The following is a 26,601-nucleotide window of genomic DNA, read 5'->3' as shown; positions in this document are numbered from 1 at the left end:
ACCTCACCACTCATTTTATCTTCCTGGTCCTCAACTTCCTTACCTGTAAAACAGGAATAAAAACACCCTTGCAGAGATGCTGTGAGAATTAGTAGCGATGCAGAGTGTTTGTCACATAATATTGTCGAGGGAACAGTAGCTGTTTTTCTTAGGATAACCATTAATTACAGCAAGCTTGAAGCTGGCGGCTGCCTGCTCCAGCCCTGTGTGCTTCAGGTATTTCACCCCCGCCCTACCTACCCAACTCCTCACCTGATTTCTAACTCCCAGCTTCTCCAAGTGAGCTCTAGTGTGAGTCTATTCTCACTGCCTGTGGATCGTATGCTAGGGCCAATGTGTACCAGCTCACAAGAGCTAGCCTAGACAATTCTTCCCAGCTCCATGGTTAGTGGCCACCATATTGAAATCAAACACATTCAGAGTATATACACCAATGAATCCGGCAAAGACTATGAGTTAGGGCTTTCCCCTCACAGAATATTTGTTCAACATTTGCAGGCATGGACCTTTCATGTGTTCTGCAGCTTTTTGGGGCCTGATCATTCTGCAGCTTTTTGGAGTTTGACCTGAACTCTTGATGAGAGACCTCAGAACTTTTCTTGTGAACATAGGTAGGTCTTGCACTTTAAAACTAAACCCATGCCAAAATCTAGAGAGCAACACCCAGTTTAAGAATGGAAACAAGAGCTGGGGTGTAGCTTACTGGTAGAGCAAGTGCTTAGCATGCCTGGGGACCTGGGTTTGACCTCCAGCATGTATACACACACACACACACACACACACACACACATACACACACACACACAAGCATCATCACACTATGAAGCAAAAACAATCTGACAAGGGTACATTATCCTCAAGGTTAACCCTACCGCAGGTGAGATCAGCTCATCATAACCCAAGTGTTTTCCTCTGCCTGGTCCTCCTGGGGATGCAGTCAGCTGACTGCTATGGTGGAAATCTCCCAGATCCTCAATGGCATGCCCTCTGCGTACTCCCGGAATGCCTCTGCTCTGGCCTGGAAACATTATGGTTATATAGCAAATAGAGTATATAAGAAGACAAATTCTGTATACGTGGGAAAGGCAACCCTTCTTTTCTTTCTTTGTTAAGCAGGCTCTAAACCACATGCATTTGGTAAGGTACAGGATTCTGAGGGCTCACACATTGTTTTTGTGGCTGGGCAAGTGTCTTGCCCTTCTGTGCTGCTCAGTTAGGGCTCACTCTGCTGAGGACCACATTAGGAGTGTGTGATAAGTAGGATGAGTAGTTACTTAATGATGAACCAAGCTTACCTTTCTAATCCCCTTAAAGAGAGACTTCCTTAAGAAAACAAATGAGTAAACAGGTGTGTGCATGTGCATGGCGGGGCGGGAGGAGGGATATTTTTCTTTATAAGAAATATGCTCTCATGGATTTCAGAAAGCAAACTAGCATCTCACCAGCTGCTATGGAATCCTGTCTACTTGTAGTGGATATCATGAACCTCACTGTAGCAGTATTTTGTGCCTGGAAGGACTCCCTACATCTCAACCCAGGAATATACCCCACCTTTCTGCCAGGAAAGTCTCAGATCTTCTCTACCCTATCCTCCACAGGATCCACAAATTCTACTTATTTTCCTTTCTTCCTAACTACAGATTGTCCATAAAGTATAAAACATTTCTCACCACCCCAGTTCTCCCTCATACAACCCTCTACATGTGGCCTCTAAGACTGGCACACAGGGAGTTTCTCTTTTGAAGATTTTATGATAATCTTAACAAGGATAACAACAGCAAGCAATGGATAAAGCAACAGGACAAAGTTCCAGAAGTCTCTGCAGCTAGCTCCTGGCCCAGATATCTGGAACACACTAAAGTGTGAAATGCAAGCCCTTATGTTCTAACAATTCTTTGTCCCCCTTCTTCTTCTTCCTTTATGCCTTCAGGGCAATGTCTCTGTCATCCGGTACCAAGAGTGGACTCCTAGTAATAGTGACAGATGGGAAGCAGTGGAGAATTACTGAGGCACTTCACAGGCTGCAAATCAGTCTCTCACACTCTCTCATCCATGCCTCTGGGGAACCTCGAACCATCCCTGTGATCCAGGCATTGACGCATCTACCATGGTTTCAATGAGATGATGATCTGGGGTTGGCTGAGTACCTAGTAGAGGCCTGGTCAGAGCCCTCGGCTTTTTCCTAACATTATGTTTTAACTCAATTTTACGAAGAAAAGCCACATACTTTCCATCCTTCCCACTACTACCTCACACTGGCACGGGTTTCAGTTCTCATGAAATGAAGTTCCTGTGTAAACATTAGGCCCCTCCTCCCACCCACTGGACCTCCGATGACTCCTGTGGGACCCTAAGGCAGCCAGGGCTGGGTCAAGATGGACGACTGCCACTCTCCCATGACTGGCTTTTCATTTTTTGCACTATCTTTTCAACCTCTCTCCATTCTTTCCTCCCAAATCATTGAGTATGCAAGTGCTTCAAGCCACAGGACTTTAGGCTCCTTTATCTCCTTATCTTTCCCATAAGAATTAATTCTATCTTTCTATATTGTTGGTGGAAGTGTGAACTTGCGCAACCATGTTGCAAATCAGTGTAGAGATTCTTCAACAAATACAAATGAAAACTGGAAATTTCAGGTGACCCAGCTGCTCCCTTTTTGCATATCTTCCAGAAAAAGTTAAAAACATATTACAGTGATCCATGCACACCTATACACATTGTAGCACAATTCATAACAGTTAAATGTTGGAAGCAGCCTACATGCCCATCAATGGATCAATGGATAAAAAAGTGGCATTTACACACAGTGGAGTATTACTCTGCCATAAAGGATAAATCTGAGTCATTTGTAGCAAAATGGATGCCCCTTGAGACCATAAAGTTAAGTGAAATGAATCAGACACTCAAACTTAAATATCACAAGGCTTCTCTTTTATGAGAAACCCAACTCTATATAAATAGCAAAATAAAAGTTCTATAGCAGGAAGTAGGGAGATCTTTCTTAAATGGGAAGGATCAAGAGTGGAGGGGAGAGGAGAAAAAGGGAAGGGAAAGGGCAGGTAAAAAGGAATTAGGACATATTATGTACACGTACTAATTCAGCACAAGGAATGTAAACATCATGCACTGCAACCATGTACTAATAAAATTTTTTTTAAAAATGTATCTGGAGCATTAGGTTTTTTTCAGTACGGAGTACCTACTCAATTATTTTAGAACATCTGCCATTTAAAAGTCTTCCTTACTCATACTGATTGGATGACTTTGCTCCACATGTAAGTCTCTCATCTTCAGGACATGGTCAGATAAAACAATGGACAGGACCAGCAGTCTGCTCAGTGCTATGCTTCAGAGGTCATCCTATTAATAAATTGGATATAAGATTATTTTATTCTTTCAGCACATTCTTACTGTCACTTCACCTGAACTCCTGCAGCACTTGAGGTCTTGTAGCACACACTTGTTATGAGTATATTATCCAGACCTTCCAATCAGCCTGTGAAACATTTCAAGAAAATCTGATTTCAGCTTAACACTGCTTGTCTCATGACAACTCCATTTCTCTGGGGGTCAGTTTCTTCACTGTAAGAGGTGGGTAAAGACAGCACCCTAACTCCACCAATTCATCCCCTTCCCACCCAGTTCAGCAAATGTGAGTTAAGCACAGAACGCAAGCCTGAGCAGGGAATTCACAGAAGGAGTGATCCAGCGCTATGTAAGAGGAATCAGATAACTGTTGAATTTGGGTGAAGTTCATCAGACAATTCTGTAGTTTTGTGGACATCTGAAAATACCCCTACTGAAAAGAATATAAATAAATAGAAGGAAATGTAGAAGGCTCCGCATAGCAGGTCACAGCTGTGCAGAACTGAAGCACGGATCCGATTTCAATGAGCCGACACTGGGTCAGGGGTCAGTCCAGGCAGGGAACATTATGAGCCAAGACACAGAGACTGGAAAATACAAGGTGTTCACGAAGCCCTGGGAGCAGTCGTGCGTGGTTGCAGCGTAGGGGGCAAGAAGAAAGCAGGAGAGATGGGCTGGAAAGATATGCTGGGGTCAGAGCTGAAGAGCCTGCAGCGGCACCATGAGGATCTAGGCCAGGGAAAGTGACCTCATTGGTGAAGCACGAATCAGCCCTGCCCCTTCACAGGCAGTCTGGGTGCAGGCCCAGAGCAGGGCATGTGGCAGCAACTGGCAGAGGAGGAGGCTGGCAGCATCACGGGCTTGTTTCTTCACCAGGAAACAAGGTTTCCTGTAACTCAGACCCATGAATCAGCATTTCCTCTGTCAATAATACACAGCAAGAAATATAACAGCGCGGCGCTTGGGGGAATGGAAGAAAGGGAGGAATATTCCATGACATAGCCGGCCTCTGCTCGGCTTTCCCCTCACGAAATGCTCCTGATAAGCTCCCAAATACCACTCCGGTTTCATAAGATAAGTTTCTCAGAGAACCGCACAGAACCTTTCCAGGACTCAGTCCTCCAGAAGACCCAGCTCTCGTGTCATATGATGTGTTTCTATCGCCAGGCTGGGAAGGAAGCTCACCTTCTGAACTGTTTTCACAGTCACAGCGGTGTTCTATCCTAACGGAGATTTGAGCATATGTGTGATTTGTCTTTGCGCTTTTACATCTCCACGTCCCATGCTTTAGCTAATTCTCATGATAATCCTGTGAGGTACACAGGGGTATCATACCTATTTCACAAGCACAGGGACCCAGAGAGGCGCATGAAACACTTCTTCCCTGTGTTTTGAATAGGCAGAATTGACCCCAACAATTCAAACTCCCTTCCAGGATTTGTTCACAGTCATACACATTTATTAAATGCAATTATCTATGAATATATATGCATACAGATGAATATATTTATCTTAAATATATTTAATAATATAAATTCAATTTGTAAAATATTTAATATTTTCAGCAGAGATATGATGGCCTGTACCTGTAATCCCAGCAGTTTGGGACACTCAGGCATGAAGGTTGCAAGTAAGTTAAAGAGTTCAAGGCCAGCCTGAACAATTTAGTATAATTTTTTTTAACTTTAAGGAGAATAATTTTAAAAAAGAACAGTAGCAAAATACCAACAACATTAGTATAATCTTATCTCAAAATAAAATAATGTTTTAAAAGAGGAGCTAGGGACTCAGCTCAGCAGTAGAGTGTCTAAGATGCCCAAGTCCCTGGGTTTAATCTCCAGAACCACACACATACATGTTTGTGTGTATATATAAAGGCATATAAACAATAAAGATACATGTGTGTGCTAGGGTTCTTTCGAGGAACAGAATTCATAGAAATTATATATATATATATATATATATACACACACACACAATTATATATATATATACACACACACACAATTATATATACACACACACAATTATGAAAGGTGATTTATGAGGTAGGCTTACAGGATAAGAGGGGGCAGCATTCACAATGGCTGCTGTGTGCTAGGGAACCAGTAGTTTCTCAGCCCAAGATGGAGGCCACAGAGCAAGAGCAATCATGGATGCAGTCCCAGTTCAAGATCGAAGACCAGGAAGCTCACTGGAGAGTCACTGGTATGAGTCTGCTTCGGAAGACCAAGAAACTGGAGACTGATATCCAGAGGTGAAGACAGTGGGAGATGCGTCCTCTCTAGAAGACTGAAGACCTGTGAAAGCACACCAACTTCCTTCTATTCTGTTTTTATTCCATTCAGGCTACAAGCATAGTAGCTGGAGCCACTCACAACCAAGGTGGGTCGTTCCTCCCTCAGTTTACTGGCCTACATGTCAATCATCTCTGGAAATTCCCTACAGACACACTCAGAAGTGTGGTTTACTCATATGCTATGGGTTTCTTACTGTAGTTAAATTAACATATCATGATGAATGGTCACGTATATACATACATATTTAGTTTGTGATATTAAGATATATATTTTGTATGCATGTATCTTATCTCGCACCAGAAAAAATATACGTACTCTCATTCCATCGTTCATTTATCAAAAAATTTATTGACTGCCTTCTGTACGCCAAGTTTGGTTTTAGACACAGTCAGTAGTGAACAAAATACACCAAAAGCCCTACCCTCTCAAAGCTTATATTCTAATTGAGAAGCTCAGACATAAATAAAAGATTGTACACTGTGTTAAAGGGATGCATGTGTCTTGAGAATAAAGAAAGCAGATGAGAGGGTAAGCGTGACAATCACAATGAAAATGTAACATTTAAAGCAAGATCTGGAGAGGTAAACAAGCCATATGTCTACATATAAATTAACGAACAACAAACACATAAACAGAAAAAGTAAAATGCAAACAACCACAACAAAAACATGATAAAGGGAGGTTATGGTTGATAGGAAGATGATAGAAAGAAACTTTTAGGAATACATGAAAAGGAAGAGGAAGAAATGAAGTGACCTCCTTCCCTTCGCTCACCTCCTTTCTCATATTCTCTCTCACATCCCCTGTCATATTTTTCTTACATTCTGTTTCTCACACACACATTCTCTCTCTCTCTCCCTCTCTCTCTCTTTCCCTCTCTCTCAGGACCCTTATCCAAGATCCAAATCCTCCAGCCAATTGTTATGACCACTTTGTTCTGGAGTCATACAGGATAAGGTGAGGAAGAGGAATGACCCAGGAACTCAGTCTGGTTCTTGCTTAGCTGGGTCACACAGACTCATGAATCTGCCTTCTGCATGGGCTACAGGCTGAAAACAAAACAAAACCCTCTGGAGCCCCCCACCCAGGTCTTCCCAGGGAGAGTTCCCTTCCTGGAACAGCTCATCTGCAGCAGCAGGACAAGGGCCTCCAGAGAAAAGAGGAAGGAGGGTGCACATGCAAGCTCTCCGCTCCTACCTGAAACACTGACTCCCTAACACAAGTGTCCATAACAAGCCTTACTTTGGACCCTGACTCAGCTTTGAGGATGAAGTCAAGGGTGTGGGTGTGGACACGAGTGTGAAAGGAATGGAGCAACCTTGCCTTGTTTCTAGAAGCCAACGTCCTTAAGTATTTTTTCCTTCTCTTTATTAATCTTACAGGCTTAAGAGGCACATCAAACTCAGTTCATCCCCATGCTGCTTCCACCCCAACTCTCTCCTACCTTGGAGAGTTTCAGAAAATTCCTCCATGAGTAGCTTCTCCAAACTTGGACACTATCTCAATGAGAGGGCAGTTTGCTGAGCAAAGCCTATTGTGAATATCTCTATAACTGCCCCAGAAGTCACTAATATAGACCAGAACAGCACAAGACTTCTAGTCAACAGTGGACACTAGGTGGAGAAGTCCCTCACCATTCATTTTATCAAACAAGTGAGCAAGTATGAGAGATACTGTCATCCAGAGATAAACAGACAACCCACCCACTCACAGATACCATGACCAGGGTGGAGGGGTGAGAGCAGCTACAGTAGCACTTCCACTTCTTCTGTCGTTCATTCTATTCTCCATCACTGCTGCCTCTGGATCCCCAACCCTCCTGCCATAACCACTCCTCATTTGAGTCTCCTCTAAACTTTTATTTAAATTATATATTTTATTTGGAAGAAATTGTAGATTTATGTGTAGTTGTGAGAAATAATATAAAGATTCCTTGTGCCCTTTACACAGTTCTCCTCAATGTTAACATCTTGCAACCCTATAAGACAATATCATGGTCAATATGTTGATTTTAAATTAGCCAATCAAGATAAGAATATGTATCACAGGATCTTTCATTTTTGCCTCACTATGACCTCCTCTATTTATTTTCTGCACCCACCTTCCTCTTTTACCCTAGCAACCACCATTCTGATCTTTCTGTAATTTTATCATTTCACAAATATCATTTAAATGAGATCATACCAGATGTAATATTGGTTGAACTGACTCTTTCCTGTTAGAATAATTTCTATCTGGAGACTCACCCAGGATATATGTCAATAGTTGGCTCCTTCTTGTTGCCAAGTAGTATTTCATGTGTAAATATAACACAGTTTATCCATCTATAGAAGGACATCTGAGTTGTGGTAGACATAATACATTTAATATTTTATAAAGTTACCATAAACATTCACAGATAGGATGAGCACAAATCTTCCTTTTCATATGATGGGTATGTGTTTCCTTCCTTTTTTTGAGAGAGACTGTCAAACTAAGTTGCGAGAGGCTGTCCTGTTTAACATTTTCATCAGCAATGTAAAGATGATCCAATTTCTCATCGTCCTCGCCAGCACATGGTGTTGCCACTATTTTTTTTAGCCATTCTGATAAGTGTGCATAGATGTGACATCTCACATTTTTAATTTGCATTTCCCCAATCACTGACAATGTTCAATATCTTTCTATGTGTTTATTTGCCATCTGTACATAATCTTGGCTAGAATGTCTCTTTATGTCTTCTGTTGATTTCAAATTAGAATGCTTTGTTTTTAGCTATCACATTTGAAAAATTATGTATATATCCTACATATTAATCTTTTGTCTGATGTGTGATCTTCAGATGTTTTCTTCCTGGTCTGTGGCTTATCTTTTCATCTTATTACTCAGGTCTTTCACAAGAAATTTTTAAAATTCTTAAATTGTAATGAAGCCCTACTTACCACTTTTTTTTAATGGATTGTGCTTTTTGGTGTTAAGTCTAAGAACTTCTTTATTTGCCTTAGATCCTGAAGATTTCTTCTTATATGTTCTCTGGAAGGGTTTCTTCATTGCACATTTTACACTTAAGCCCATGATTCATTTTGAATTTATTTTTGTACAAGGTGTGAAATTTAGGGAGAGGCTTTTGTGAATGTGTGTTTGCATGTTCATGTGTATATGCAAAAAAATAAATAAATTAGCATATTTGTGTTTGCTTCTGGATTCTCTTGTTTCATTGATTAATATATCTACCTCTCTACAAATATTGCAGTCTTTATTACTATTATTATCATTAGTTTGTCTTTTTGAGACAGGGTCTCACTATGTAGTTCAGGCTGGCCTTCATCTCACTTTGTAGCCCAGGCTGGTCTCAAACCCCCAATAATCCTCCTGCCTCAGCCTCTTGAGTGCTGGGATTACAGGCATGTGCCACTATGCCCAGTTTATAGTCTTTATTGTTATGTTAAGTAATAAGTCTTGAAATCAAGTAGACAGATTCCTCCTACTTTGCTTTTTCAAAATCATTTCAGCTATTCAAGTTCATCTGGCTTTCCATACAAATTCTAGATGAATGCTTTCTGATACCTACCAAAAATATAGCTGTCCTCTTGAAAGAAACTGTGATAAATCTGGGGAGAACTGACATCTTTACTATTGTGGTAGGCATAATAATAGCCCCTCACAGATTTCCACATGCTAAGTAGGCTGTGGTGGCTCATGCCTGTAATCCCACCATTCTGGTAGTCTGAGGAAGGAGGATTGCAATTTCCAACCCACCCTGGGCATTTTAGAGAATTCGTGAGACCCGAACAGTAAAAAAGGGCACGGGATGTAGCTCAGTGATAAAGTTCTGGATTCAATTCTTAGTACGTTTTTTTTAAAAAACACCTTTTTTCCCTAGCTGAACCCTTGGAACATGTGAATATATTATTTTACATGACAAAATCGACTGTGGATAAGAGATTTTGTTTCCCCCTCAGAGCCATCAGAAAGAAGTTGCCCTACAAGTCCTTTGATTTTCAGCCCTGTAAAACTCCATGCCGTACTTCAAAAATCCAGAGTAATAGAAAATACATTTGTGTTATTTAAAGCCATTAAATTTATAGTAATTTATTACAGAAGCAATAGCAAACTAATACAACTGTTTTTGAGTCTTTTAATTCATGCATAGAAATGTATGTCTCTCCAATAATTAAATTATTTTATTTCTTTATTTAGCATTTTGAAGTTTTCAACATAAAAGTCCTGTGTTTTATGAGACTTAGAACTAAGTCTTTAAATTTTGATCAGTGTAAGTGATACTACTCATTTCAAATTATGTGTGTTCATGAATGTATAAAGAAATTCAATTGATTTATGTACACTTATTTTGCATCCTAAATCCTACCGAACTCAGTTCAGCTTTTCGTAGATTCCTTGTAATTTTCTATAGAGTGAGTTTATCACTTGTAAACCAAAGCAATTTTCTTCCTTTTTTTTTCTCCCTTTTCCATTTTTTATTCCCTTCCCTTGCCTAATTGCCCTGGCTAGACCTCCAACACTGTCAATAAGCTGGATGACAGTTAACATGCAGGAAAGTGTCCACACTCTCACCACAAGTATAATCTCAGCTGTAGGGTTTTGCACACTTTGTTATCAAATTTAGAGTACTTCTCAACTTCAGATTTCTGAAAGCTTTTATCCTGAACATGTATTGAATTTTGTCAAATGCTTTATCTGCATTGACTAATCTGATCATGTATTTTTTTTTTCTTCCTTGTATGGTTACTGTAGTGGATTCACATTGATTTTTTTAAAATCGAACTAGCCTTGCATCCTTAGAATAAACTCTATTTGGTCAGGGTGCAAAACTTCTGCTATAATTGCTGAACTGTATTTGATATTTTCTTCTTCTCCATTCTATATCTAAAAATATTGTGCTATTCTTCAGTTTATATTATTTGTATTCTCTTTGTATTGTTTGAGAATCAGGGTAACACCACCTTCATAAAGTGAATTGAGTCCTGCTCCCTTTCCTTTTTTTTGGGGGGGGTGGTTTCTCCGGTACCGGGAACCAAACTCACGACCTTGCGCTTGCCAGGCAGGCGCTTTTGCCGCTGAGCTAAATCCCCAGCCCCTCTGCTCCCTTTTCTTATGTTTTCTAAGAGACAATCAGAATTGCCCTTAACTCTTCCTTAAATGTTTGGAGAAATTCTTCAACAAAATGATCTAAAGTGGAGATTTCTTTTTGGAGAGCTTTTAAAACCATGAATTCTCTTTCCCTAATAATTATAGAGCTTTTCAAGTTATGTTTTATAATGGGAAAGTTGTTTTTGAGCAATTGGTTCATTTCTTCCAAGCAGCTAAATTTTTGTGTATAGAGTTTTTCATAGTTGTTTGCATTGTTCTTTTGGTGATAGAGGCTTTGTAGTGATATCCCTTGTCATTTCTGATACTAATACGTTATTTTCTCCCATCCATCCTTCTCATCTTGATAGAGATTTGTCATTTTTAATGGATCTTTTTTGAAGAAGTAGCTCTTAATTTCATTGACTTTTTCTTTCTTTCTTTGCTTTTCTATGTCATTGGTTTGTTATCTTTATTATTTCTTCCCTTCAGCTTATCTGAGTTTATTTTACCTTACTTTTTTATTTGTGTAGTTTTTCAGGGAGACACTTCCATGATCAGTATGAGCCTTTTTGGTGTTATACTCATTTAGCACTGTAAATCATTATCTATACACATATCTACCTATTCCACAATTTTGAAATGTATACTCAACTTCATTTAGCATAATACATTTTTTCATTTACTTCAGTGATTTATTTCCCTTGAGACTTACCCTTTGACCCATTGATTAATTAAATTATATTGTTTCATTTCCTAGTGTTTGAATATTTTCCTATTATCTTTCTGTTATTAATTTCTAATCTGATTGTACTATAGTCAGATTACATATCATTTATGATTTTCACTACTTTAACTTTTTGAAACTTGTTTTATGTCTCAGGTATGGTCAATCGGTATATATTCTATGGTGTTTGAAAAGGATGTATAGGCAGCTGTTGTCAGGTGCAGTGTGGTATAAAGGTGGATGAAATCCTCCATTCTTGTTGAATGGAGAAGATATTGAGTCCCTCTATATTCTTGATGATTTTTGTCTAATTATTCTGTTAGTTACTGAGAATGTGTTATCAAATTCTCCAACTACAATTATAGATTACTCTCTTTCTTTGGTCAGTAGTATTGTTCTTAGTCCACGTATTTTCTAGCATTGTTATGTTGTGATGTACACTAATAATTGCTATATCTGTCTAAGGAAGTGACCCCTTTATTACTATATAAGGCTTATCACTGTCTCTGGTCATTTCTTTGCTTTCAAGTAATATTTACTTGATATTCATACAGCCACTTATAGTTTCTGTTGATCAGTGTTTACAAAATATATCTTTTTCTCTCCTCTTATATTCAACTTATATTAGAAGTGAATTTATTATAGACAATAGATACAGAGTTGTATCTTTTAATCTGTTCTATTAATCTCTACCTTTTAATTAATGTATTTAGATGATTCACACAATATAGTTATGAATATATTATAATTTGTCTGACATTTAGTTTTTGTTCTTTGTTACTCTGGTTTTTATTTGCCTTTCAAAATGTTATTTGAGCATTTTCCACAATTTCATTTTGATTCATCTATAGTGTTCTTTGATGCATTACTTTGTAAAGTTTTTTACATGCTTTTTCTAGGTATTACATTACATATAAATGTCAAAATCCATGGGTATCACCACATTATTAGTTTTTGTTAGGCAAGAAACTTTTCAATCTTTACTTTCTTTAATCCTCTCCCATTTTCATGTTAGTATCTAAAATATTTTCTTGCATACACTTATAATCATATTAGACAGTGTTATCTTTTGTCCCAACTATCAAGCACAATTTATAAGATTTTAAAGTAGAGGAAAGTCACTTGCATTGTTCATATTTTTGCAGCGTCTCTTTCTTCTTGTGTTTGCAGAGTTTCTTTGTTTATTGTCCCTTTCTGACTGAAAAGTGTCTGTTGGCCATTTTTCTAGGGGATTTTCTAGTGACAGATCCTCATAATGTTTCTACATCTGAGAATGTTTTGATTTCCCTTCACTCTTGCAGGAAGGATATTTTTACCTGAGATAGAATTCTGAATTATCAGTTAGTTCTTTGCTTTCACAACTTGGAAACTGTGTGCCCTTATTTCTAGCCTACATAGTTTCTGATGAGACATCTGCTGTCATTTACATTGCTTTTCCTAAGCACCTGCCTGGCAAGCGCAAGGTCGTGTGTTTGGTTCCCGGTACCGGAGAAAAACAAAACAAAAAACAAAAAACAAAAAACAAAAAACAAAAAATACATTGCTTTTCCTGTAAAGGTAAAGTATTGTTTCTCTGGCTTTTTTCAAATGATTTTCTTGGCCTATAGTTTCCAGAAATCTGACACTGAGGTGTCTTGGTATGAATTCTACAAGCTGATGCTGTTTGAGGTCTACTCAAGTTTGTGAACCTGTTTTTACCAAATTTGTGAAGTGTGCACCTGGACCTTTTAAAAACACTGTTCTGTCAGAGAAAGAAATATATAGTACCTCCTTACTGCCAAGTTCCACACTTAGCCTCCACTCACAGTTGGAGAGAGGTGCCTCATTGTTGGTCCTTCACTGATACTACAGATTATGAGAACTTATTAGCTCTGGGTGGTAACACTCTGACTCTCTAGTGAGGAAGAGTAGGAGCTTCTCACTACTGCAGGTGGGAGTGGAAGTCCAAGCTATCCGTATTTTCTTCATTTATACTATGGTGAAGAAGGGGATCTCATTTCCACCCCTAAACGATGGGAATGCCAACCTCCTACTCCCTGATATAACCCAGTGAGGGGAGAATCCTGAGGGCACCCCTGGAGAGGCTCAGAGAAGGCGTTCTAGTTGGCTTTTGACTGCCTGGATGGAGGAGAGGTCACATATTTGTGGTGTTTGGCTGAGAAAGAATGGTTTTCATCTAAAAACCTTCTGCCTGACTCACTCCCTTTTTCCTATACCAATTCTGTTGCTACAGAGAGTGGGCGCTTTTGATGTTTTTTTCCTTGTTTTTGTTTTTATTTTGTCTGCATTTATAGATAGTTCAGTTGCTGGCAACTTTAGCTCCAAAGGTGGAATACACGGAACAATAACAACAGCAGCAAAACAAAACCAAGGGACTCACAGTTATGTTATTCCTGGGGTTTTGAGGTCCCTAGCTGGTTAGCTTCCTTCCCTCCACCTGTCAGTATACCTTATATTTGTTTTAGGTATGGTAGCTAGGGCTTGCTCAGTACAAGAGGAATAAAGAAAAGCATATCCACTCTTATTTTTCTAGAAGTGTAAGATTCCACTGAGGTTTTGAAATGGTACTACAACTAGATTATTGTTTTCACTTATATTTTTATTATTTTATTCTAGTATCTGTTTGCAGTATGTGAATTTTTCACTCAGCTGGGGGAACAGGTACATGTACACAATACATCTTGTTTCTGGTTTTCATCTCTTGCCTCTTCCCCGCACCTCCCTTCCCCCACCTCTAAATCCCCTTTCCTCATTTTCACTCTTGTTATTATTCTTAGCTCACATTTATGACATAACATTTACGTTTGTTGAGGTTATTAGGTTCCTGTACATAGCATATCTTAATTCTTCTTGCTTCCCCTTCCCCTCCCCCTCCCCTTCTCCCCTTGTCTTCTGTCTCCTGGACCCCTTGTCTCTTGCAAGAGATCTATCCCCTTGTTTCCTTCTATCCATCCTTTATTTTGCTCCTTTTGTCCTTTGGCTTACTCAAAGGAGATACAGGTGGTATTTAAGTTTGCGTGTCTGATTTATTTCACTTACTGTTGTATTTTCCTTCAAATATCTCAGATGTATCCCTCTTTGTAGCCAAGTAGCATTCCAGCATGTAGAGGTACCACAGTTTCTTTATCCTTTCTTCTACTGATGGGTATACATGGTGCTGGTGTGACTGCAGTGAAAAAAGAACACTTCTACATTACTAGTAGCAATGTGAACTAGCTCAGCCATTATGGAAATCAGTTGAGAGCTTTTCAAAGAGCTAAAACTAGAGAATTCCATATGACCCAGCCATTCGCCTTCTGGGTATCTTCCCCAAAGAGGTAAGACATCATACCACGGTGATACATGCATACCATGTTTATGGCAGCACAATTCATAATAGCGGAATCCTAGATGCCTTGTTCTTGCAGATAAAATGCTTTGTCAGTTTTAAGACACTAACAGACCATGTCTTCTCAGTTTTCAAAACTTTGGTGAAGCCTCCCTTCCTCTGGAATAATATACAACTATGTCCACCTAGTGCTTGAAGTCCTCATCATCTTACTCTAACCCACCCCTTCCCTCTCCTGCTCCTCTCTTCCACAAGCACAGAAGTCTCCCTGACTTGGACCCCTTTTCCTCTAGGACTCCCTGCAAACTCTTTGCTTTCTTTCTTGCTGCCTCATCCTTCTTTTACCGTTCTGTAATCCTGAGGCAATCCAAAATTTCAGTTTCTTTCCTTCCTATCCAAGGATGACTCAAAAACTGCAACCTATCTTTTGTACCTCTCTTTGGATTCCCTTCACTTGTATTACCCATGGCACATCTGTGGATTGGCTACTGCCTATACAGAAGGTACTTGTGGGCATGAATTTACTTCCACTACTAGATTGTGAACTCCTTGAGGGACAAAGCCCTGACTGACTGTTTCTGGCCTAATCAATGGGCCCTGACACAGGGCAGTACAGAAAACATCCACAGAAAGAACATCTGAAGAATTAATTTCCATTGTTCCCATATGGCAGTCTATTCACAAGGTCTCTTTGACTTGCCACCTTTGGGTTTTTGTGGAGGTATTTTCCATGATGGGCTCTGGATGTAGAGATTGACTTAGCATCTAAAGAAAGGGTTTTTCCTGTCTTCTATTTCTATGCTGAAAGAAACTGTCAATGAGTCTTTGGTTGACCAGTATTGCATGTCTATATCTGTTTTCATGAGAAGCCACTTTGAAGATATCAATATGTAATACAACCACCATTGTTAATTCCCTACCACTTTGTTTGTAACTCTGTATTGTCTGTATTGTGCTTGTGATATGTTGTAAAATGTTGTATGTCTGTTAATGTTTCCCTCCTTTTATCTTTAAAATAAAAAAAAGGGTTTTTTTGGTTTGGTTTTTTTTTTTTTGAGTAATTAAAAGGAAAGCATTACTCTGAGCAATAAGCTAGACCCAAGGGAAAGTCTTTCTTTGGCTTTAAAAGCCATGAAGATTGTCTCAGAAAACCAAAGGTTCATTGTGTAGAAATGGGACACAGCCAAAGAACCAGAAACCTACAGATTTTCAGAAATAACACCTTCTTCCAACATCCAGTTTAGTAGTTCAGATTCTCCTTAGCTCTGCCGCACTGAGTAGAGATATATTAAGGAAGCGGAATCTATCCCCAGCTCAGCAGGCACCTGTGTCTAACAATATCATTAAGGTTGGCTTGCCATAGAGAAGCCTGGCCTGGGATGGTTGTTCCCCAGAAACTCTCCCATGATCACAAAACAGGAAAAGGTCGAGTGGTGAAGGACAGCAGCAGAGGCAGGGATAAGAACAAGCAGAGAGAAGGAAAAACATTTTCTACCCTCACGACAGCAAAGTGCCACCTCTTGGTGATTCCATTGTACCCTCCCGATCTGAGCCTCCTTTCTCCTGACCATTTGAGCTGATGCATCTTGATCTGTGATGTCCTCAGCGCATAACTGTGATTGTACCACATACACTTCAGACAAACTTTCACTCATGCCGTATTGCACACAGATTATGTCAGAGGCCTTTGCCAGACAACAGAGGATCTCTGTGTATTGTAATTTTCCCTCCCATCCTCCAATCTACACCCAAGTAGGCAAAAGCCAAAAGGAAAGAATACAAAATATAAATCAGACATGAGGTCAACTCTAGTTCACTCTCGTAGTAGTTTCCCAACCTTGGTTAACATGCTTAATCTTTATGAGCTTCAGTTTCCTTTAAAAAGGCTTAAACATAATCATAACTCACAGGCTTGATTTGAGAAATAAACAAGGTAGTGAGAAAACTGCACAGCACACAATAGGTGTTCAATAAATGGTAGCTATTTTTACTATATGGAGACACATGAACACACTGAGCAGTTTCTCTATTCTGAAAACACTGCTGAATCTTTTCTTAGGCTCCTGGTGTTGGTAAGGTTGCCACATGCGCTCACAAAAGGAATTTATTGTGCCAATAGGAGAAGGGGCCAGCTGTGGGAGAATGTTAGGGGTGAGGGAGCAGCTACAGAAAGTGAGCTGCCCATTGTTAGAAAGAAATGATGACTGGGCCTCTCGGATGGGTATGAGGCATGGGTGAGGAGCAGGTGCAGAAATTCAGAGTGGCCAGGCAGGATCTCGCAGTTTCAGCATCCGATTTTCTTCTTTGAGCACCAGAACAAGCTGAGGCCTGTCTTTCTACAACTGAGAACATGTCTCCCAGCTCTTCATACAGAAGAATTGTCTGTGTTGCTTTAGCAGAGAAGACTTACTCAAATGCTACACACCCAGCAGAAGGGGAGGTAGGCAACGGTCAAATTCAACCGAAATTTGATACATATTCACTATGGCTTGTACTGCCACCACATCCATTGTGTGTGTGTGTGTGTGTGTGTCTGTGTTATTATAAGAGACTCAAGGAAATAGTGTCAGGAGACCCACTTCATAAGTACGTTTATTATTATCTCTGCTGTTCAAGCCACACAAAATAAATGTCTGGCATTTCCAGAAATTGCTATTGATTCTGCAGCAGATTTTACAAGGCCAATCAATAACAGTTTCCTCCTTCTCCTTCTCCCCTGGTGTATATTTATTTGTGATCAAGCTTTCTGCTCCTCCTGTGCTTTCTAGTGCTTATAATTGGTACAGAATAAATGGATGATTTCATCATTTTCCAGGAAAAAAAAAAAAGAGAGGGGAGAAAAGCAGCTATTAAAAACATCTTTCTCCTCCATGCAAAAGCAAAGCAAATCTGTGGGCATATATGTTTGTGTATGAGAAAGAGAGAGAGCTGATAGAAGATAGATAGATAGATAGATAGATAGATAGATAGATAGATAGATGATAGATAGATGCATAGGGAGATGCATAGGGAGATACATAGATATAGAGAAATAGAGTTGAAGGTGGAGATGGTAATGCAGTAGAAATATAGAGGTGGAATTTAAGCATATCTGCAAGATGAGACCCTCAATTTATAAGCCACAACTGTGGACCTGTTTTCCCTGCACCAAAGTCATGCCAGGTAAGAGGTTAGGGGTACTGTGGTACTTTGGGTCTGAAATATTCCGCAAAACTCTCATGTGCTCAGAGACAGGGCTTTTAGGGTCTGGTTGGATCATGGGGGCACTATTAGGAATGTGGTCGAATGTGATGTTGGTAAGTGGGGCTTTGACAGAAGAGGCGGGTCTCTTCCTGGTGTGACCTGGAAGGGCATCGCTCCCTCCTGGAGTCTTTCCACATTCACTGCTTCTTGGCTGCCATGACATCAGCAGCTTTCCACTACCCTGTTTCTTTTTGCCTTGGAGCCTGCTGACCACGGACTGAAATTTCTAAAACTGTGAGCCAAAGTCAATCTCTCTTCCTTTAAATTATGAGTCTCGGCCAGGGATATAGCTCAGTGGCACAAGTGCCTGCCTGGCAAGCTCAAGGTCCCGAGTTCGATTCCCGGTACCTAAATAAATAAATAAATAAATAATAAATTATGAGTGTCAAGTATCGTGTTTCAGCAATGGGGAAAGAGACTGTGACGGGGCCAGAAAGCCACCCAGACCCTTCCAGTAACAAGTACTTCAATCAAGGAAACTTTACCTCTTTTAATGCTGTCTAACAGTGGGTCACAGTAGACTAGAACTCTGAAATTCACCAGCCCAACCCTCTCAGTTCAAAAAGGAAGTATGTGTTTAAATATAGGTCTCCCACTCCCCTGTCCAAGATGTCCCTTTGCTACCCTGGTGCACTGACCGTGGTGCCTGATTACTCACCTGTTACCGGAAAGAATGAGCAATTGTCCTGAGAAGCCTCACAGTGGCAGATGGTGGTGAAACAGGATTCTCTATTCCACTGTAATTCACTATACAGCTAGTCACCCATTCCCTGTCTTTGGGTAAGAACAGGGGCCAAGCTTCGTTACTTCTTAGTTGATGAACTGCCTGCCCCATGACTCCCAGCCCCCAAATCACTGACTAGACAGGATCAGAGCTAGATTTTTAGCCACAGCAGAATGTTACTGGCCAGCAAATGGGTGTGGGAGCTATGCCAGCTGAAGCTGCTGCTCAGGAGCTTATGGCCAGACCAACAGTGTCCTCCTTGCTATAAGTTGAATTGTGCCCCATCCCAGAACCAACAATATTGACATTCTAACCCCCAGAGCCTCAGAATGTGACCTTATTTGGAAATAGGATCATTACTGAGGTAATAAAGTCAAAATGAAGTCATTAGAGAGGCTTCTCGCTCAATATATTTGGAGTCCTTAAACAAAGGAGAATTTTGGATGCAGACATATACAAGGACGCTACATGAAGACAAAGGCAGAGATTGGGGTTATTCTTCAAGCCCAAAGCGCCAAAGGTCACCATCACACCCCCACAAGCCGAGAAGCAAGCCTGGAGTAAAGTCTCCCTCGGAACCCTGCTGTCATCTTGATTTCAGACTTCCGGCCTGCAGAACTATGTAACAAAAAATGTCTGTTGTTTAAGCCAGTTGGTTTGTACTATTTTATAGCAACAGTCTTAGCTGTTCATCAACAGGAAGGGCTCACCAGGGTCCAGGACTAAGGAATCTAAACCTTATAGCCAGAAAAGTGTTATAACTAGACATGAAGCTCGCGAACCACTTTTGACTACCCTATTCTCCAAATATATAAGGGGTGATCAAAATGTACCTTGAATTAAAAAAATTATTACTCTAAAAGACACATTGCCATTAATGCCCACAAAACACTTCCCTTGACTTTGAGCACGCTCATCTCATCATTCTTACCACTTTCTGAAGCAGTTCTGGAATTTCTCTTTCATGAGGGTGTATGAGGTATAACCAAAAATACTATGAATGCTGCTAAGTGTCATCCAACATAAAGGCAGGCTTATAAGAATATTACGGTATATTCTCTCTACCTTATTCACCAGATCTGGCATCAGATTGCGTCTTCCTCAAAGTCAAACTAAGCATGAACATTGTGGCAGTCAGGACAGTGCAACTAAAGACATTCACAAGAGCATAGCTATAGATGCACACAGAAAGTACACACTCCTAAATTCCCAGAAAAAAACAAACTCATTTCAATTGAGCAGAAAGTAAAATGCTGGTAAAACCACATAAAATCAGTTCTTTATATGGTAGAGGATAAGTCAAATCACAGTTCAATTTGTTCTACAATGAAGTAAGGTTCACACATTTTCCACCAATTTAGAATACAAATTGTATTCTGAGGACCCTGAAAAAATATTGCTCTGAGTTCGTAAGACCTATTTCATGTTTCTCTTCCTGGGCATAGAAATCTGTGTTCCCACTGTCCTTTGCAACCCCATTGGACCATGTGACTAATTCTGACCAATAGGTGTAAGCAGAAGTGACATAAGTGAAAGCACAAAAAGTGAATATGAATCTCCTGTGCTCTCTGTTCCCCTGTCTCAAGAGCCTAGAAGTCATATGGTAAGACAGTAGAGGTGCAATCAAAGGCACAGATTGAAAGGGAGCTTCCCTGGAGAACCATGTGGCTTCCAGTGAAGTTTCAGTAAAGAAGAAACAGATGTCTGTTAAATTTGGAGACAATAATCTAACCTGACATTTTAGTCTAACTCAGGTGATGGTGAGGCCTCACTCTTGTGATACATATTCGACTAGCATAATATTCAAAAGCAAATGAACCACTAGGAAAAAAGCAGCTCAGAATTTCTCATGATTCTTGATTGCTTAGTTCATAACTCTCTTCAGAGCGTGGTGCTACAACTATGTCCTTGTATTTCCCTTGAAATCATAGACTGTAGACCCCAGGATAAAGGAAATGTTTCTTTAGTATTCCCAAGTAGTCCTCCAGGGACAGCTTGAATTCTTAGAGAGGAAAACAAAGTGGGGGGATTCTTTCTACTTCACAAAGCAGCTACTCCTGCATCACTGTGATTATTAGAAATTTATTCCTTTAGACAATCTAAAATCAGGCTCTGGGCTACTTCCACCCTTGGCTTTCTTAATTTTACTTTCTGAATTTCTGGAATAACAAAGAACCAGTCTAAACTTCTCTCAAACTTCTCTCCTTTGGGCCGGTGTTTTAATCAAAGAAGATTTCTTTCCAGAAGACTTGTTAATCAAGCTATTCCTTATAAATCAAATCCCAATAGAATATAGGTCAAAGCATCGTTCTGATTACTTTGTTGTGCTAGGATTTTGTGATATATAAAATATTTCATAAAACTGGAATTCCACCGGGGGCCTAACACTGCTCCATTTATAGGAAGATTTGCATCACAGTAATATTTGTTTTATTGAGACTTAACCTCTCCACTGTGCTGTTAAGTGCTGGAGTATGAATGTGGGAAATAGCTCTCTAGCACCATAACCTCAGAAAAAAATGTCAGAGAAATGCAGGCAAATAGATTATGATTGCATCGACAGCCCTTTTCATAAGCTAATGGGCTGTCTAACCTATTCATGACTGCTGTCCCCCATAGGGTCTTGTAAGCAGATTGCCAAGGAGTTTGTTGAATTTGGCAAATTGATACACTGGGCTTGTTTGACTTCCCCTTTCTATGACTGACTGTTCGGCACTTTAACAATACATGAATGTGCTTAGCACACCTAATGGGGCATTAGTTAAGGTAAATAAGTGATTCCGTTGAGAACTGTAATGCTAACACAGACAGAATCTACTCTCCTTCCTTGTAATAGTAGAGTCTCTTTATGTTTTAAGCAGAAAATTTCAAATGTGTGCTTATATGTGAGGCTTCCGAATCCTCTCGTTCACACTTAAAACTCCTGCAGAAAAGGTACCATAAGGTACCATACAAATTACAGTCCTGCAGTTTTATTTACAGGACTGAAGGCGTCAAATCAGCCTAAGGGTTTAAAAGAACATAAAAATGTTTAGCCTTGCTACAATAAAAAAAAATTTAACTTAAATTAGAATATCTGATGTTGGCGTGGCTGAGGAAACATTTTTATACATTTCTCATGGGAGTATAAATTGAGGCACTCTTCCTGAAAGGCAACTTGGCAAATATTATTTAAAGTATGCATACCCTTTAACCCAAACCCAATGATTTTACTTCTAGGAATTTATAGTAAGGAAGTAATAATGGGTGTGTGCAAAGATTCATTTATCAAGATGCTTATTGCAACATTCTTTATAATAGCAGCACCTGAAAAAAAAAAACCACCAAATAACCAACAAAAGAAATTTGGATTTTTAGAAAAACATGATATTCTTCTATAAAATGTCATATGATATATGCCTTTAAAATCTTGCTATTGAAGAATTATATAATAACGTGAGAAAACATGCACAAAATAAATTTTTAAAAGCAGATTTCAAGAGAAGTTCTTCATGATACCAAGTTTACCGACACCCAAACAAACATAGATTAAAGATATGTCAATATTTAGCCATGCTTATTTGTGAAAATTGGGATCATGAGAAGTTTGTTTTTTTTTCTTTCTCTCTTCTGTGTTTTTCTAAATGTTTTATGGTGAGCACAGAATATATTTGATGTACAATAATATTAAGGGTTTAATCTTTTATGTAAAAAATTCTGATTTTTCAAGGTGCTATAATTACAAAGAAATCGGGCACATTTTCCCCACTGGCTGAAATCACCACACTAGGTAAATCAATCCTCTTTTGGCATCTTTTAATTACAGAACCAAACATATTCCATCTTTTAAAGCAAGCTTGGAAACTAATGGACAATTCTATAATTAACCAAGATAACCAATTCAGTTCCACCTGAAATAAAGAGGTTTGTGGAGTTTTTCAAATTAAGAAAGGAATAGTGTCTTTAATTCTTCTGGGAAAATATCCAGAAGGGGAATAACTGGGTTAAATGGGACCACTAATCCTAATTTTTTAAGGAATCTCTAGACTGATTTCCAAAGCAGTTGCACCAGTCTACACTCCCACCAGCAGTGGAAAAGGGTTCCTTTTTCCCCACAGCCCCTCCAGCATTTGTTGTTGGTTAATTTCATGATGATAGCCATTCTTACTGGGGTAAGATGAAATCTCAGTATTGTTTTAATTTCATCTCTGGAATGACCAATAATGTTGAACATTTTTCATGTATTTACTTGCCATTTGCATTTCTTTATCTGAGAAGTGTGTATTCATCTCAGATTCCCATGAAGAATTAACAACATCATACTACAGCAATATATGTGCACCCATGTTCATAGCAGCACAATTTGTCATAGCAAAATTTTGGAAACAATCCAAATGCCCACAAGCTGAGGAGTGGATAAGAAAAATATAGTATTTTTATACAATAGAATATTACTTAGCTATAAAGAAAGATAAACTCAAGGCTTTTATATAGGTAAATGGATGCAACTAGAGACCATACTCATAAGTGAAATAAATCAGACTCACATGTGTAAACACCATATTGTCTCCCTCGTGTAAGAACCTGAAAGAGTAAATAAAACTAAAAGGTACAATAAATATTGTGAAAAGGAAAGAAACTACTTAATAAGAAAGAACAATTGAGATGAGAGAAAGAAAGAAGGAATATCTATCTACCTAGAGAGAGATAGAGAGATAGAGAGATAGAGAGATAGATAGATAGATAGATAGATAGATAGATAGATAGATAGATAAGCACACAAGGCCAGGTGTAGTGGCACAGGCCTGTAATCCCAGCACTCAGGAGGCTGAGGCAAGAGGATCATTGCGAGTTTGAGACCAACCTGGACTACAAAGTGAGCTTAAGGCCAACCTGACCTGCATAACAAGACTCTGTCTCAAAAAGACAAAAAATAAATAAATCAATAAACACACAAAATAGCAAAGGTAATTGTACTATTAATTTCTATTGGTTTATTGAAAGAACAGTTAATGTTTAATTGTCTGATAAATCTTGCATACCTACATCTGGTAATCTAAGCAACTACTTTGAAGACAACAATAAGTAACACAACCATTGCTGATTTCCTATCATCTTGTTTTGAAATTCTATATCGTTTTTATAGTTTTTGTATTGTTTTGTTTTTATCTTTGTTTTTGTTCTTTTCTCTTTAAAATAAAAATTAGAAAAGAAAAAAAAAAAGAAAGAAAGGAATAGTGGTATCACCGTGCAAGGGCATTTTATGTGGAGTCCAAACAGCTATTATCAATTTCTAATTCTGATATTAACTGGTAGGAGATTTGAGCAAGTTGTCCCATACTTGAATTAAATAGATACATAGATATCTTTAAAAATAAGTGAAAAAATCCCTGAAAGATCAATGTGTATTTACCTAAGATACCACCAAGGAAGTTACACATTACATGTTTCACAGCTTTGGGTCATTTGTAGCCTAGAATTCCGATAACAAATAGCCAATCTCAGTTATAACAACAGAAAGAATCTTATTTCCTCTTCTCTTGGCTCTGTCTACTGTGTGGATTTGAAACACAGCATGCACTCAGGCACAAAGTGAATAAATTATAAATGTGCAGCTTAACAAATGATTGCAAGCTGAACCCCTGTGTACGCCTGTACTCTAGTTAAGATACAGAACAGAGCCATATCTCAGAAGCCTGCATGTGCCCTTTATCCAGCGACACCTCATTCCTCCCCTCTCCATCACCACTCTCCTGACATAACTGTGATCACTTCCTTGATTGGTTTTATGGTTTTACCAGCTAAGTATGCATTTCTGAACAATATAATGGACTTGTGTTTATTTTTGAACTGTACATAGATCAGCTCAGGCAGGGAAAAATTGTCATGATAATGAAGGTAACAAACATTTTGTGAAGGGTCAAGCATACATGAGCAAATGACATCACTTTTAGTAATACTATTATGTGAGAGATGTACATGCTGAATCGCAGTCCTGCAAAGCAGGTGGCCAGTGTCACAATTTTGAGGTTGAGTCATTTCCAATCACATCTAGAGGATCTCGCCCTTCCAGATGTAGCACAAGCTCAAGTTCAGGGCTTCGCTAGGGCTCTTTGTTTGTGACTTTTTGTGGACCTGGATGGAAAAGTACTTACCAGAGGTTGAGGGGGTCTGCGAATATGTGCTTTGTTCATAAACTAGCAAGCTTCCCTCTGCTGAGTGAGTTCCTCAGCTTTTATCAAGGCTCTAAGGTCACATCTGGTTAATCGTTGGCCAGAAATCAATACACAGAGACCGATGGTTTCTGATAAGAGCTTATAATAAGCAAGTTCAAGTTCAAGAGAGCAGCTGTCCTTTTTACTTTCAGATCCTGAAGGGAAGGTGTAGATCCCCCTTGCCTGGGAAAAAGATATAACCTTATTCATATGCTAGCTAAATCAAGAGTTACTTGCTTATAAAAATAAGTCTTCTTCCCCTCCTTGGCCAATTCCTTAGGCTCAGCTTCTCCAAAGAGGGATATATATATTCAGTTCTAAAGAAATGCTTCAACCTGTTTTCTGGTGTCTGAAGGCCTCAGATTTACAGGTACCTTTTGTTCCAGTTCAAGGACAGTCCTGCTGCTCTTTGATGTTAGCAGCTACCTTGTGAACTGATCCATGGGGGTCCAAGTGCCCAAGGCTCAGTATTTCAGTGGGTTTCCCGGCTGGCACTTGGCCAGTACTAGCCATTCCTCTTGTGCAGCCACCCACGCATGTGTACATGAGCACACGCGTGTGTGAATGGGTGGGTTATATTCAAGCATGTGTCGGCACACTGTCTGGTTCATTCCCCAGGTAAGTCACATTACTGGAGACTGTAGCAATAACAATGCCTTTGAAGTAGGAAATGTGGGGTAAATAAATGAAAAAATAAATGAGCAATGCTTCCCGTGGCTCCATACACCTCCATTCCTCCTCTTCTCACAGCTGAGGCCAGTTGAATTCTGCCTTCAAGCTCTATCCTGTCCTATTAGTAGGACCTGTATAAGACTTAGTTCAGGAGGATTCCAGAGGCTATAGTGTAGATTCTCAAAAAATCTCAATATTTAATGTATCTGGCTAATCCTTCATCTGAATTCAAATTTGTATGACTTCCTTGTTTGAGTCTCATAGGCCGCCTATTCATAGTCTCACAGGACTCTACCATAGGCCTCTACCAGTTACTCCTAGTTTGAGTAACTGAAACACTTGATACCCATTCCAGGGCATGTGTTAATTATTTCTACTCATGTAAAGGGTAGACATAACCCTGATCACTACCAGTAGTTAGGACTCTTCTTCTTGGCTTTTTATGTTGCTCAGACCCTGCCCAAACTAATATGGGACATTCTCTCATTACTGAGAGAATTTCTGCTGGTATCACTGCCTTTCCTTGGATTTCCCTGGTCCTGACCAGCACTTCTCACTATAAGTGCCATGTGTACTATCGGTCCACTGGAATTCCTCATCCCACTGTTAGCTGAGTCTTCCCCTAAGTCACCATGGTGGGTGTCTCTAACCTATTTCCATTCTTCTTTTGACCCACCCTTCCCTTTGCCTACAGAAAAACTCTCAAGTTTTTAAAGTAAATAAAACAATGAAAATTAAAAGTAGATTTCAAAGCAAGTAAATAAAAATAAAACAATCATACATGTTGTTAAATTCAGTATGAATGGAAAAACATACCATGTTCATGGATTAGAAGACTCAGTATAGAAGATAGCAGCTCCATACAAATAGATATATCACCTGGGTGTGGTTGTTCACACTTGTAATCACAGCACTTGGAAGGCTAAGGCAGAAGGATCACCATGAATTTGAGGCCAGCCTGGGCCATGTAGTAAGTTCGT

General features: G+C 39.3%; 1 long non-coding RNA gene across 2 annotated transcripts; it reads right to left on the bottom strand.

Moving 5' to 3' along the window:
- Positions 1-904: 904 nt before the first annotated feature.
- LOC102021452 lies at positions 905-26,577 on the bottom strand. 2 transcript variants are annotated; one of them, XR_001233826.1, is made up of 6 exons: positions 26,438-26,577; positions 24,890-25,132; positions 14,500-14,626; positions 5,425-5,666; positions 3,246-3,360; positions 905-1,018 (listed from the first exon to the last, which is right to left on the bottom strand). It is a non-coding gene; the product is annotated as an uncharacterized LOC102021452 (long non-coding RNA). The 2 variants fall into 2 exon arrangements; XR_260726.2 differs by lacking the exon at positions 5,425-5,666.
- Between the last annotated feature and the right edge of the window lie 24 nt (positions 26,578-26,601).

Source organism: Chinchilla lanigera, unplaced genomic scaffold, assembly GCF_000276665.1.
Source record: "Chinchilla lanigera isolate Chin_1 unplaced genomic scaffold, ChiLan1.0 scaffold00019, whole genome shotgun sequence".
NCBI classification, from domain to species: Eukaryota; Metazoa; Chordata; class Mammalia; order Rodentia; family Chinchillidae; genus Chinchilla; species Chinchilla lanigera.
This window is presented reverse-complemented; position numbering and strand designations above follow the sequence as displayed.